Below are 16,088 nucleotides of genomic sequence, written 5' to 3'. Positions count from 1 at the left end.
ACAGAGAAAACCTGGGTGTAGTGGTCCACTCCTTTAATCCCAGCACTTGAGGGCAGAGGTCGGTGGATTGTCATGAGTTCAAGGCCACCCTGAGAATACATAGTGAATTCCAGATCAGCCTGAGCTAGAGTGAAACTCAACCTCAAAAAGAAAGCACAGTAAATAGAGAAGGATCTGGATTAAATGAGGTCACAGAACAAATAGACCTAACAGATATCTACAGAACATTCTTTACAAATGCTGCAGAATACACATTCTTTTTAGAAACACATTGAACATTCTCTAAAATAGACCATATTTTAGGACACAAAGCAAATCTTAACAAATAAAGGAAAATTGAAATAATTCCTTGCACTGTATCTTATCACATTGGGATTAAACTACAAATCAACAGCAAGAAAAGCTATAGAGCATACACAAAATCATGGAAAGTAAATGAATGGGTGCATGAAAACATCAAGAAGGAAATAAAACATTCATAGAATCAAGTGATAATGAGAACACAATATACCAAACCTTTTGGGACACAATGAAGGCAGTCCTAAAAGGGAAATTTATAGCTTTTTTTTTGTTTTTGTTTTTCAATGCAGGGTCTCACTCTAGCTCAGGTTTACCTGGAATTCACTCTGTAGTTTCAGGATGGCTTCAAACTTACAGTGATCCTCCTACCTCTGCCTCCCAACTGTTAGGATTAAAGGCATGCACCACCATGCTTGATGAAATTTATAGCTTTAAGTGCCTATATTAAAAATTAGAAGGGTTGCAAGTAAAGAATTTAATGCTTTAGCTCAAGGCTTTGGAAAAACATGAACAAGACAAACCAAAAAGCAGTAGATGGGAAGATTAGGGAAGAAATTAATGAAATAGAAACCAACAAAAACAATCCAAAGAATCAATGAGTTGGTTCCTTGAAAGGATAATCAAGATTGATAAACCCTTAGCAAATCTGACCAAAAGAAAGAGACACAAATCAATAAATTAGAGATGAAAATAGACCATTACAATAGATACCAATAAATTCCAGAAAATGAGGATAAACTTTAAGAACATAGGCTCTACTAAGTTTGAAAATCTGAAAGAAATGGATGATTTCTTGATTTATATGACCTAGCAAATTAAATCAAGTTTGAGATAAGCCATTTAAACAGACCTATGACAAGCACAGATATCAAAACAGCTATTAAAAAACAAAACAAAACAAAAAAAAAACCTCCCAAGTAAAAACATCCATGCCCAGATGGATTCACTGGTGAATTTTACCAGACCTTCATGGAAGAACTAACACCAATGCTTCTCAAGCTTTTCCATAAAATATAAATGAAAGAAATACTACTTAACTCCTTATACAAAGCCAGCATCACCCTGATACCAAAACCAGACAAAGACAGAACAAAAAAAGAAAATTACAGACCAAGCTCCCTCATGAACATAGATGCAAAATTCTCAACCAAATACTGTCAAACAGAATGCAAAAATATATCAAAAAGATCATAGGTTTTATCCCAGAGATGCATGGATGGTTTAACATAAGAAAATCAATAAATGTAATACACCATATAAATGGGTTGAAGGACAAAAATCACTTGATCATGTCAATAGATGTTGAAAACACATTTTAAAAAATCCAACATCCCTTCATGGTAATAGTCCTAAAGAAACTGGGAATAGAAGGAGCATATCTCAACATAATAATGGTTACTTATGACAATACTACAGCCAACATAATACTAAATGGGGAAAAACTTGAAGTTTTCCACTAAAACCAGGAACAAGATAAGGGTGTCCACTGTCCACACTTTTATTTAATATAGTACTGGAAGTCTTAGCTACAGCAAAAAGGCAAGAGATAGACATAAAAGGGATACAAATTGGAAAGGAAGAGATCAAATTATCATTATTTACAGATGATCTGATTCTATACATAAAGGACCCTAAAGACTCTACTAGCAAACTGTTAGAGATGATAAACACCTATTGCAATGTAGCAGGATACAAAATAAACACACAGGAATCAGTAGCCTTTCTATGTGTCAACAACATACATGCTGAGAATGAAATCAGGGAATCACTCCCATTCACAATTGCATCAAAAAAAAAAAAAAAAAAAAGGACCTTGGAATAAACCTAACCAAGAAAGTGAAGGATCTCTGTAATGAAAATTTTAAAACACTCGAGAGAAATTGCAGAAGATACAAGGAAATAGAAAGACATCCCATGTTCTTGGATTGGAAGAATTAATAGTGTGAAAATATCAATCTTTCCAAAAGCAATCTACACATTTAATGCCATCCCCATCAAAATTCCAATGGCATTCTTCACCTTGAATATCCACAAATTTTAAGCAACAAAAATAAGGTTAGCAGTATCATCATACCCGATTTTAAGCAACATTACAAAAGTCATAGTAACAGGAACAGCATGGTGCTGGCACAAAAACAGATATGTAGATTAACAAAACAGAATACAGGACTCAAATATAATTCCAGGTAGCTATATCCACCTGATTTTTGGCAAAAATGTCAAAAATATGCATTGGAGAAAAGATAGTTTCTTTAACAAATGGTGTTGGGAAAACTGGATATTCATATGTAGAAGAATGAAAATAGGTCTTTATTGCTTCCCATGCACAAAAATCAGGTTCAAGTGGTTCAAAGACCTTCATATCAGACTGGAAATTCTGAAACTGCTAAGGGAAAAATGAGAGAAACATTTCAGTATAATGACATAGGCAATGACTTTCTGAATATAAGCCCAGTTGCTCAGATAATAAAACCACTAACAAACCACTGGGACCTCATGGAATTAAAAAGCTTTTGTACAACATAGGACACTGTGAATAGGGCAAGAAGCAACCTACAGAATGGGAGAAAATCTTTGCTAGCTATACATCTGAGAGAGGATTAATATCCAGAATATAAAAAGAACTCAGAAAACTAATAAGAAATCAAACAACCCAATTAAAAAGTAGGCTATGGAACTAAATAGCTCTCAAAATAAGAAATGCAGATGGTATATATAAACATTTAAAAACTGTTGTACATCCTTAGCCATCATGGAAATGCAACTTAAAACTACTTTGAGATTTCATCTCACTCCTCTCAGAATGTATAATATCAAGAAAACAAATGACGATAAATGCTGGCAATGATATGGAAAAAGAGGAATCCTTCTATACTGTTAGTGGGAATATAAACTGGTATAACCATTGTGGAAATCAGTGTGGAGGTTCCTGAGAAAGCTAAAAATAGATTTACAATATGACCCAACTATACCACTCCTAGGCATATATCCAGAGGACTCATCTCACTACCTTAGATATATTTGCACATTCATGTTTATTCCCACTCTATTCACAATAGCTAGGAAGTGGACCAGCCTAGATGTCCCTCTACTGATGATGACAATGATGATAATGAAGATGTGGTACATTTATACAATGGACTTCTATTCAGTGGTAAGTAAAAATGAAATTATGGGGCTGGAGAGATGGCTTAGTGGTTAAGCACTTGCCTGTGAAGCCTAAGGACCCCAGTTTGAGGCTTGATTCTCCAGGACCCACGTTAGCCAGATGCACAAGGGGGCGCATGCATCTGGAGTTCGTTTGCAGTGGTTGGAAGCCCTGGTGTGCCCCTTTCTCTCTCTCTATCTGCCTCTTTCTCTCTCTCTCTGTCACTCTCAAATAAATAAATAAAAATGAACAAAAATTAAAAAAAGTGAAATTATTAAATTTGCAGGGAAATCGATGGATCTGGAAAGGATTATACTTAGTGAGGTAACCCAGACCCAGAAAGCCAAATGCCACATGTTCTCTCTCATATATGGATTCTAGCTATAAATGTTTACACTTGTATGTGAGCTGGTGTAAAAAGCAGTAGTAGAGTTCAATAAGCTAGAAAAAGGGCTATAAGGGAGGGAGGAGAGGGGAGGACTTAAAGGGATAGTTATTGTATATATGTGTTGCAGTCAGGTATGCATTGCTGGCAGAAATCACCTGACCAAGTGCAGCTTGTAGGAAAAAAGGTTTATTTTGGCTTATAGACTCAAGGGGAAGCTCCACTGTGGCAGGAGAAAATTATAGCATAATCAGAGGGTGGACATCACCCCCTGGCCAACATAAGGTGGATAAAAGGAACAGGAGAGCGTGACAAATGGACACTGGCTATAATACCCATAATCCCATCCCAAACAATACACTGCCTCTAAGAGTCATTAATTCTCAATTGCCAACAGCTGGGGAGACCAGCATTCAGAATCCCTAAGATTATGGGGGACACCTGATTTAAACTACCACAATATATAAGCAGATGAACAGATTATCAGGGCGGAATGGCCTACGTGAGGTCAGGGAGAGAGACCCAGTAAAGGAAGAATGGGGGTGGGATATGTTGAAGTCAGATTGGCATTGCTGGTAGAAAACACCCAACCAAGAGCAGCTTGTGAGAAAAGAACTTTATTTTGGCTTACAGGTTCAAGGGAGAATTTCCATGATGGTAGGGAAAATGAGAGCATGAGCAGAGGGTGGACGTCATCCCCTGACCAATGTCAGGTGGACAACAGGAACAGAAGAGTGTGCCAAACACTGGCATGGGGAAACTGGCTATAAAACCCATAAACCCGCCCCCAATAATACACTGCCTCCAGAAGGTGTTAATTCCCAAATCTCCATCAGCTGGGAACCTAGCATTCAGAACACCTAAATTTATGGGGATACCGGAATCAAACCACCACATTCCGCCCCTGGCCCCCATAAACTGATAACCATCCATGATGTAAAATGCAATGCATTCATCCAACTTTAAAAGTCCCCATAGTTTTTATCAATTCCAATGATGTTCATACATCCCTCTAGTCCAAGATCTTTTACTGAGCCATAATACCAAAAACTAACCTCAGAAAACCCCACAAGGGCACAGAATAAACATTTATACTGCAAAAGACAGCATCAGGCATAGCAAAGAATATTCAGTCCTGTATTTATATTCAATTTTGTATTGATACAAGATTGTTTAAACAACCAGGGCAAGCATCAAATTCTGTAGCTTCAAGTCCAACAACTCCAGTCAGTGACAAATCTTCAAGTCTGATAATTCTAACCAGCAACAAGTCTCTAAACTTCCAATTCCGCCCCTCCAGCTAGGCTACTCACAGTCCTGGAAAACTTCATCAGGACAAGCAGCTTTCCTTAGAAGCCATCTCGTGGTCCCAGCATCTCCACTGGGTCTCAACCGCAAACCATGGTTCATCCTCATGGCCCCATGGGGGTCTCCATGCAGGCATCCAGCAAACCTGCTTCACACTGCCCATGGACATTTCCAAATCACAAAACCATGTTGCAAACTAAATGACTCTCTTTCCTGCATTTCTTATACTCCACAATACCAGGTAGGGTTCCAATTTGTTAATCCAGGGGGAAATAAAGCAGACTTTGAAGAATAGGACATTCCTTGAGCACTCAGGCTCCTCCAAAAGTGCCTACATTCTTCCTGTTGCCCCAGTGCAGGACAGCTAGCCCAGTCTCAAAGGTTGTAATCTCTCAATTACAGCGGAATGGGCAACAGTTCACCCAAAGATTTTTCTTTTTGTGCCATATCCCTCTGCTCACACCAGTTTATTTCTACACAAAGCAACCTTGCACAGCTTCTCAGGACATGGGCATAACAGCAAGCTTCTCACACAAACTATTAGCCCAGTCCAAACAAAGCTCTTTCTCACCCTCATAAGCCAAACCTCACAGTCCATAGTTCTTACTGCATTCAGGTCTTGCATCTCTGACCAGAATAGTCCATCAAGCTGTATTTACAGTACTGCAAGGCATCTCTTAGGCCAAGGTTTCAAATCCTTCCACATTCCTATTGAAAATCGGCTCCAAAAGACAAAATCCACATAGGTGTCTAGCAGCAATCCCACTCCTTGGTACCACTTTACCTAGCATTCAAAACACCTACATTTATGGGGGACACCACACCTGAATCAAACCACCACAGATGGTATAAACAAGCCATGTGGAAACCTACTTTTTTGCCTAGTGGTGCACCTAGAAGCCGTATATTGTTACTAGAAAAATTTCAGTGCCAGGGATGGAATACCTTTCAGTGAGTTGTTGTTCACGGAGGCCCATGATGCCCCCAAAACATTATAGGTCATTGCCAATGCTGTTGGTTTCCCACCAGGAATAGATGACAAGACCCTATTGCTGAAGATTCCACATGCTTGGGCTGCAAGGTCACTGAAAAACAAGCTGGAGCTGAGCTGAAAACCTCTTCCATATAGACCAGTTGACTGAAAGCTGGAAAAAATTCTGCTGCATTCTGCACAATGGGAGAAAGAATTCATCAGTGGGGTAAACAGCAGTGGATACTTCAAGAATTTGCTGGCCAGGACAAATGAGCCAATAGTTACAATTGTGGCATGTGTGTTATGGGGGAAACCAAACACTATAATTGGACTGGAGTTCTGCTATGTGGGAGAGAATAAATGCCTATGACAGGGGAGGTCATGAGCACTAGGGGTGTTATACCTGTTGGTATCTGACTAAATGCATATATTATGCTCACAAAACTGCCAGTAAGCAATTCTCTTAATGTTCATACCCATATATTAATGCTACTCTCACTTTTGCTTTAAGAAGCTTCTCTTTTCAGATGAAGATGACCTTTGAGATGACGCAAAAGGCACCATAGTGCTGAGAAGCAGTAACAGAGGAGTGCTCAGCAGTGAAACATCTCTATCACACCTTCCAAGGCTCAGGATCCATTGTGGAAGAGGTGGTGGAAAGACTGTAAGAACCAACAAAGGGTAGAACTGCTTCCAGGCAAAAAAAGCCTGGATATCCATGACCTTGCAATGCCTGGTACTACCTACATAGGAATCTCATAATAAAAGGAAAAGATGATGACATCAAAATAAAATAAAAGAGAGATTAATTGAGAGGGGGAGGGGATATGATGGAGAGTGTATTTGTGAAGGGGAAAGAGGGGGGAGGGAATTGTCGTGGTGGTTTATTGTCTATAACTATGCAAGTTTTCAATAAAAATTTTTTAAAAAGAACAAAATATTATTTGTTTATTTATGAGAGAGAGAAAGAGAGAGACAATGGACACTCTAGGTCATATAGCAACTGCAAACACACTCCAGATACATATGCCATCATGTGCATCTGGCTTACTGGGTACTGAGGAATCAAACCTGGGTCCTTAGGCTTTGCAGGCTTTGCAGGCATTTCAGGAAAGCACCTTAACCACTGAGCTCTCTCTCCAGCTCCTGCAATACATTCTTGCCCCAAAGTAACTTTTTCTCTTTATAAGTTAATTCTCAGGTGTCTAGTTATAGTGATGGAAAGCTGATTAACACAGTCAATAAATAACCTTACATTTTGAACATAATCAAGGAATATTTTTGAGATAAGTTTTCTTCACTATTGAGTCCAGGCTGGCTTAAATCTTCCTGCCTCAACCTTCTAAGTGAGTGTTTCCTTTTTTTTTTTCAAGGTAGGGTCTGGTCCCAGCTGATCTGGAATTCACTATATCGTCTCAAGGTGGCCTCAAACTCATGGCAATCCTACTACCTCTGCCTCCTGAGTGCTGGGATTAAAGGTGTGCACTTCCACTCCAGGCTGTTTCTTGAAGTTTCTATAGATTCCATTCCTGTCCCTTTAATTGTGACATAAAAGGATATGACCATTTTAAATTCTGATGTGATGGTCAGATTCCCTTCCAGGGACTGTGCCAAGTTGTGCTTCAACTGACAATGCATGTGTCTGAACACCATAGCCTACCCTTGAGATACTAACTGTTCTGTACTAGTCACTGACACTTTGGACAGCCAAACTGATCTCCACCAATGTTACTGATAGCTTAGGAAGTGGTGAGGACAAGGACTTGCCCATCACCACCTATATCCAGATCTACTTCTGTCCACAGAGCCACAAAATGGCAGAGCTAAATGGAGGCTGACAGTGCCAGGAAGTGCAGGGGGCCCCTTGGGCACTGAAATACTGTGACTTTGCTTTGCAGGCTGTTTATGTCCCTTGTTTTCTCGAGTGCAGGTTATTAGGAACACAGGGACGAGAGGGTACCCAGCGCCAGTGCTCTGGAAGTTGTGGTGCAGTGCATTCCCTATCGCAGTTAAAGACATTACTTCCCTCTTCAGAGCTTTGTGCAGCTCGGTATTTCTCAGTTTCTGGACCAGAGCACCAGTGGCACCTGGGAACTGGTTATAATGTAGATGTTTTAGACTCCACTTCAGACGTCGCTGATGGGTGCTGTGCTTGAGAGCCAGCTATTTCCAGAATAGAGCCAGCACCTTTCATATCACCAGCCACTTCCCATCAAGTGCCCCAGCCTCTCTTTCCATCACAGTTCCTTCCTCCATCCACAATGGTGTATGTTTTTCTTTCATTTGTGTGTGTGTGTGTGTGTGTGTGTGTGTGTGTGTGTGTGTGTGTGTGTTGGGGTGGCTGTGAGTGTGTGCATGGGTACATATGGAAGTAAGAGGACAACACTGGGGTGCTGTTCCTCTCCTTCCACCTTGCTTTGAGACAGTTTCACTTGTTTTTGCCACTGGGTAGACCAGACTAGCTAGCCCTCCTGCTCCAACAGTCTTCTGCCTCTGCTTTCCATTGCTCTAGGTGCATTGGGATTATAGACTTATGCATCACTTTTGCATCTGGCTTTATGTGAGTGTTTGCAGTCAAACTCAGTTGAACAGGATTGCAGATCACACACATTTAACCGCTGGGCAACTTTTCTGTCCCTATGCCACAATTTCTGAGCACTGTCTGATATCTGGCTCCTGAAACCCTCTGTGTTCTCACCTGTGGGTCATAATCTCTGGTTGACCCAAGTTTCACCTATAGTAATAAAAACACACATTTTAAAGGCTTATTTAGAGTTGAACCCAGGGAAGTGCACATGCTAGGTAAGTGCCTTACCACTGAGCTATATCCCTAGCCATTTTCTTATATTTAATTTTGTGACAGAGTCTCACTAAGTTGCCCAGGCTGGCCTTAAATTATAATGCTCCTGCCCCAGCCTCCCCATATGCTGGGATTACAGGAAAGTACAATCACTCCTAAATAAGGCTAGGTTGTTTTTTTTGTTTTTTTTTTTTTTAATCTGTGTTTGTTGTTGAATATTGAACCAAGGACCATTTATTACTAGGCAAACCATCTTTTACTGAGTTATGCCTCTACACCTTATTCATTTGTTCTTTCTTTTTCTTTTTTCTTTCTTTTTTTTTTTTTGTCCTTACTATGTAGTTCAGGCTGGCCTGCAATACTCCTGCCTCTGCCTTTCACGTGCTGAAATTATAGATGTGCACCACCGCATTCAGCCACGAAACCTACATTTTAAATAGCATTGCTCAGTTTCTCTTGTAATTATATTCTGGCCTTGGGATATAAGCCAAAGTGTAGAATGTCTGAACTGTGCTATCAGGAGAAAAGAGCATTTCTACCCTCCTCTCTCTGAATGGCTAGAGTGTACACATGATTTTGTTCCATGAAAAGGCTTAAGGTATAACAGAGTATTGGGAATGATGAAATCTCAGCCTTTTTTGTTTTGTTTTGGAGTCACTGTGGGAGCTATAGAATAGGTTAGCCTGGATAATAATAAACAAAATTTACATTTAATATTGGTTAATATTTCCATAGACCGTTCTGTGTTCAAATAATACACTGTACAGCTTCTCTAATACACCTGCATGTGGACTGGTCTCTATTTAGCTGGCAGCATCTTGCTTTTCTTTCCCAGGAAGAAAATCACATCTGCCTCTGTTCCCTGGTCCCCAAAGAGTCATTTTCTCATCTCTTTCTTGTGTGCTCATCCACTTGGGAGTTCCTGCCCCTACCAACATGAATTCTCCCAGGAGGGAAGGTTTTTTTTTAAGGCTGGGGGTGTATTTTCCTTCTTTCTTTCTTTCTTTCTTCCTTCCTTCCTTCCTTCCTTCCTTCCTTCCTTCCTTCCTTCCTTCCTTCCTTCCTTCCTTCCTTCTTTCTTTCTTTCTTTCTTTCTTTCTTTCTTTCTTTCTTTCTTTCAGAGCGACAGACACAGAGAGAAAGACAGATAGAGGGAGAGAGAGAATGGGTGTGCCAGGGCTTCCAGCCTCTGCAAACGAACTCCAGACGCGTGCGCCCCCTTGTGCATCTGGCTAACATGGGACCTGGGGAACTGAGCGTCGAACCGGGGTCCTTAGGCTTCACAGGCAAGCACTTAACCGCTAAGCCATCTCTCCAGCCCTGTATTTTCTTTTTTATAAAATTTAAAAAAATTATTGACAACTTCCATAATTGTAGACATTATCCCATGGTAATTCCCTCCCTTCCCTGACTTTCCCCTTTGAAATTCCATTCTCCATCATATCTCCTCCCCTATTAATCAGTCTCTCTTTTATTTTGGTGTCATGATCTTTTCATCCTATTATGATGGTCTTGTGTAGGTAGTGTCAGGCACTGCGAGGTCATGGATATCCAGGTTATTTTGTGTCTGGAGGAACACGTTAAAAGGAGTCCTACCCTTCCTTTGGCTCTTACGTTCTTTCCACCACCTCTTCCGCAATGGACCCTGAGCTTTGGAAGATGTGATAGAGATATTTCAGTGCTGAGCAATCCCCTGTCACTTCTTCCCAGCACCATGGTACCCTCAGAGTCATCCCAAGGTCACTGCCATCTGAAAAAAGAAGTTTCTCTAACCAAAAGTGAGAGTAGCATTAATATATGGGTATGAACATTGAGTGAAATGCTTACTGGGCAGTTTGGTGAGCATAGTATATACATTTAGACAGACACCAGCAGACATTCCACCCTTAGGGGTCATGACTGCCACTGTTGTAGGTTTTCAATATCACGGATATATTCCCTCCCATGGAGAAGGCCTCCAGTTCAATTAGAGAGTGGTTGATTTCCCCCAGAACAGACATGCCAATAATGTACATGTTGGCTCATTTGGCCTGGCTGACCAAATTTAAGGCTTGCAGTGTCCACTGTTGAGTATCTTCCCTGGTGATTTCTCTCTCTCTTCCATTGAACTGCATGCAGCATAGCTTTTTCCAGCTTTCTGTCAGCTGGTCTACATGGAGGAAGTTTTTGGCTCATCTCCAGCAGGATTTCTTAGTGACCTTGTAGCCCAAGTATGTGGAGTCTTCAGCAATAGGGTCTTGCCATCTATTCCTGGTGGGAAAACAAGGGCCTTGGCAATGGCCTGTAATGTTTTTGGGGTATCAGGGACCTCCCTGGCCAATAACTGACTGGAAGGTATCCCATCCCTGGCACTGAAAATTTTCTAGTAAGAATCTATGGCTTCTGAGTGTTCTGTTGTCCAAAAAGGTAAGTTTCCATACAACTAATTTATATCCTCTTAGATTTTTGTTTTGTTTTGTTTTCTGAGGTAGGATCTCACTTTAACTCAGGCTGACCTGAACTTCACTATGTAGTCTCAGGGTGGCCTCAAACTCATTGCAATCTGCCTACATCTGCCTCCCGAGTGCTGGGATTAAAGGTGTGTGCCACCATGCCCAGCTCCTCTTAGATTTTGATTAGCCCTCCCTCCACCTTTCCTTTACTCAGTCTCTTCCCCTCACCTCACTTAGACCTTTTCATGCCTATTAATCTGTTCTTCTACTTACATATATATAATATCATCCTATTAAGTCCTCCCCTTCCTCCCGTTTATGTCCCATTTATAGCTTCCTGGCCTTTGCTATTGAGCTTTTTTTTGTGTTTTTTTTTTAATTTTTTATTTATTTATTTGAGAGCGACAGACACAGAGAGAAAGGCAGATAGAGGGAGAGAGAATGGGCACGCCAGGGCTTCCAGCCTCTGCAAACGAACTCCAGACGCGTGCGCCCCCTTGTGCATCTGGCTAACGTGGGACCTGGGGAACCGAGCCTCGAACCGGGGTCCTTAGGCTTCACAGGCAAGCGCTTAACCACTAAGCCATCTCTCCAGCCCTGCTATTGAGTTTTATTCATACTCACATAGAATTCCAATCATTTGCAGCTAGGATCCACATATGAAAGAGAACTTGTGATGTTTGGCTTTCTGGGCATGGGTTACCTCACTAACTATAATCCTTTCCAGATCCATCCATTTTCCTGAAAATTTCATAACTTCAGTTTTCTATACTGCTGAGTAAAACTCCATTTGTAAATGTGCCACATCTTCTTTATCCACTCATCAATTGAGGGACATCTAGACTGGTTCCATTTCCTAGCTATTGTGAATAGAGTGGCAATAAGCATGGTTGAGCAAATATTTCTAAGGTGATGAGACAAGTCCTCTGGATATATGCCTAGGAGTGGTATAGTAGGGTCACATGGTAGATCTATGTTTAGTTGTCTCAGGAGCCTCCACACTGATTTCCACATGGACCAGACCGCATTTCTACCAACAGTGTAGAAGGGTTCCTCTTTTTCTGCATCCTCACCAGCATTTATGGTCATTTGTTTTCATGGTGGTAGCCAATATGACAGGAGTGAGACGTAGTTTTAACTTGCACTCCCTGATGACTAAGGGATGTAAAACTTTTTAAAAAAGATGTTTATATTCCATCTATGTTTCTTCTTTTGAGTACTCTGTATTTAGTTCCATGGCCCATTTTTTAATTGGGTTGTTGGATTTCTTAATTTTTTTTGAGTTCTTTGTATATCTTAGGTATTAATCCTCTGACAGATGTACAGCTGGCAAAGATTTTCTCCCATCCTGTAGGTTACCTCTTTGCTCTATTCACAGTGTCCTTTGCTGTACAAAAGCTTTGTAATTTCATGAGGTTCCAGTGGTAGATCTGTGGTTTTATTTCCTGAGCAATTCAGAAATTCTATATTCAGAAAGTCTTTGCCAATACCAATGTGGAAGGGTTTTCCCTACTTTTTCCTCTAGCAGTTTCAGGTCTGATATTAAGGGCTTTGACCCATTTGGACTTAATTCTTGTTTATGAAGAGAGATAAGTATCTATTTTCATCCTTCTATAGATACATATCCAGTTTTCCCAGTACCATTTGCTGAAGAGGCTGTCTTCTCCAATGAGTATTTTTGGCATTTCTGTAAAAGACCAGGTGGCTGTAGCTACCTGGACTTACATCTGGGTCCTCTATTCTGTTCCATTGATCTACATGTCTGCATTTGTGCCAGTACCATGCTGTTTTTGTTACTATGGCTCTGTAATATAGGTTAAAATCAGGTATGGTGATACCAACAGCCTTATTTTTGTTGTCAAAATTGTTTTTGATACTAGAGTTTTTTGTGCTTCTAAATGAATTTTTGGATTGTTATTCTAATTTCATGAAGAATGCAATTGGAATTTTGTTTTGTTTTGTTTTGTTTTTGAGGTAGGGTCTCAATGTAGCCCAGGCTGACCTGGAATTCACTCTGTATTCTCAGGGTGGCCTCAAACTCATGGCAATCTTCCTACCTCTCTCTCCTGAGTACTGGGATTAAAGGCATGGGCAACTATGCCCATCTTGCCATTGGAATTTTGATGGAGATTGCATTAGATGTGTAGATTGCCATTTTCACAATATTGATTCTTCCAATTCCAGAACAAGGGATGTCTTTCCATTTCCTAGTGGCTTCTGTAATTTCTTGCTTGAATGTTTTAAAGCATTTATTTTAGAGATCCTTCACTTCCTTGTTTAGGTTTATTCCAAGCTCCTTTATTATTATTTTTTTTTGATGCAATTGTGAATTGGAGTGATTCTCTGATTTCCTGATTTCATCCTCTGTGTGTCTCTTGTTAGCATATAGGAAGGCTACTAATTTCTGTGTGTTTACTTTGTATCATGCTACATAGCTATAGGCATTTATCAGCTGTAATAGTTTGCTGGTAGAGTCGTTAGGGTGCTTTATGTGTAGAATCATATCATCAGCAAATAATGATAACTTGTTCTCTTTCTTTCCAATTTGTATCCCTTTCGTGTGTGTCTCTTGCCTTATTGCTATGGCTAAGACTTCCAGTAGTATGGTAAATAAAAGTAGGGACAACAGACACCATTGTCTTGTTCCTGATTTTAGTGGAAAAGCTTCAAGTTTTTCTCCATGTAGTATTATGTTGACTGTAGATTTTTCATACATAGCCTTTATTATGTTGAGATATGTTCCTTCAATTCTCACTCTGTAGGATTTTCATCATGAAGTGATGCTGGATTGTGTCAAATGCTTTTTCTGTGTCTAATGAGATGATCATGTGATTCTTGTCCTTTAGTCCATTTATATGGTGTATTACATTTATTGATTTGCATACGTTGAACCATCCCTGCATCCTTGGGATATAGCCAATTTGGTTGGGTGAATGATCTTTCTGATATATTCTTGTATTCTGTTTGCCAATATTTTGTTGAGAATTTTTACAACTATGTTCATGAGGGAGATTGGTCTGTAATATTTTTTTATTCTATCTTTGTCTGGTTTTCATATCAGGGTGATGCTGGCTTTGTAGAAAGAGTTTGGTAGGATTCCTTCTTTTTCTTTTCTTTTCTTTTTCTTTTTCTTTTTTTCCTTTTTTTTTTTCTCCAAGGTAGGGTCTCATGCTAGTCCAGGCTGACCTGAAATTCACTCTGTACTCTCAGGATGGCCTTGAACTCATGGCAATCCTCCTGCCTCTGTCTTCCAAGTGCTGGGATTAAAGGCATGCACCTCCATGCCTGGCTCCTTTTCCTATCTTTATGGAAAAGTTTAAGAAGCAATGATGTTAGTTCTTCCATGAAGGTCTGATAAAATTCCACTGAATCCATCTGGGCCCAGATTTTTTTTAGTTGAGATTTTTTTAAATAACTTTTTGGATATCTATACTTTTTCTTTCTTTCTTTCTTTTTTTTTTTTTTTTTGTGGTTTTTCAAGGTAGGGTCTCAGTCTAGCCCAGGCTGACCTGGAATTCACTATGGAGTCTCAGGGTGGCCTCAAACTCACGGTGATCCTCCTACCTCTGCCTCCCGAGTGCTAGGATTAAAGGCGTACGCCACCACGCCCGGCTGGATCTCTATACTTTTTATAGGGTCTATTTAAGTGGTTAATTTCATCTTTTAATTTAGGTAGGTCATATAAATCAAGTAAACCATCCATTTCTTTCAGATTTTCAAACTTAGTGGAGTATACGTTCTTATAGCATGTCCCTGTGATAGTTTGAATTTCTCTGGGATTTGTTGTGATGGTGCCTTTTTTCATCTCTAATTTTATTAATTTGTGTCTCCTCTCTTTCTTGTGGTCAGATTTGCTAAGGGTTTATCAATTTTGTTTATCCTTTCAAAGAACCAACTCTTTGTTTCATTGATTCCTTGGAATTTTCTTTCTTTTGGTTCATATTTCATTAATTTTTGCCCTGCTCTTTCTTCCTGTCTACTGATTTTTGGTTTGCCTCATTCATTTTTTTCCAAGGTCTTAAGGGGATGCATTAAGTTGTTTACTTGTGACCTTCCCCTCCCCCCCCCTTTTGGTAGGATTTCACTCTGGTCCAGGCTGACCTGGAATTAACTATGTAGTCTCAGAGTGGCCTTGAACTCACGGTGATCCTCCTACCTCTGCCTCCTGAGTGCTGGGATTAAAGACATGTGTGACCATGCCCAGCTCTAATTTCTTAATATAGGCAGTTAAAGCTATAAATTTCCCTCTTAAAACTGCCTTCCTTGTGCCCCAAATATTTTGGTGTGTTGTGTTATCATTATCATTTGACTCTTTGAATTTTTTGATTTTCTTCTTGCTTTCTTCATTGACCCATTCATCATTTAGTAGTGTATTGTTTAGTTTGTATGATTTTGTGTATGCCCTATGGCTTTCTCACCATTGATTTGTAGTTTAATTCAATTGTGATCAGATAGAGTGGAAGGAATTATTTCAATTTTCCTATACTTGTTAAATTTGCTTTGTGTCCTAATATATTGTCTATTTTAGAGAATGTTCCATTTGATGCTGAAAAGAGTGCGTATTCTGCAGCATTTGGATGAAATGTCCTAGATATATCTGTTAGGTCCATTTGTTCTATTACCTCATTTAATCCAAATGCATCTCTGTTTATTTTTTTCCAGGATGACCTGTCAATTGATGAGAGTGGGGTGTTGAAGTCTCCCACTACAGTTATATTTGGTGTTATCTGTCACCTTAATTC

Source organism: Jaculus jaculus, chromosome 8 (assembly GCF_020740685.1).
Source record: "Jaculus jaculus isolate mJacJac1 chromosome 8, mJacJac1.mat.Y.cur, whole genome shotgun sequence".
NCBI lineage: Eukaryota > Metazoa > Chordata > Mammalia > Rodentia > Dipodidae > Jaculus > Jaculus jaculus.
The sequence above is the reverse complement of the archived record's forward strand: the minus strand, read 5'-3'. Positions refer to the sequence as shown.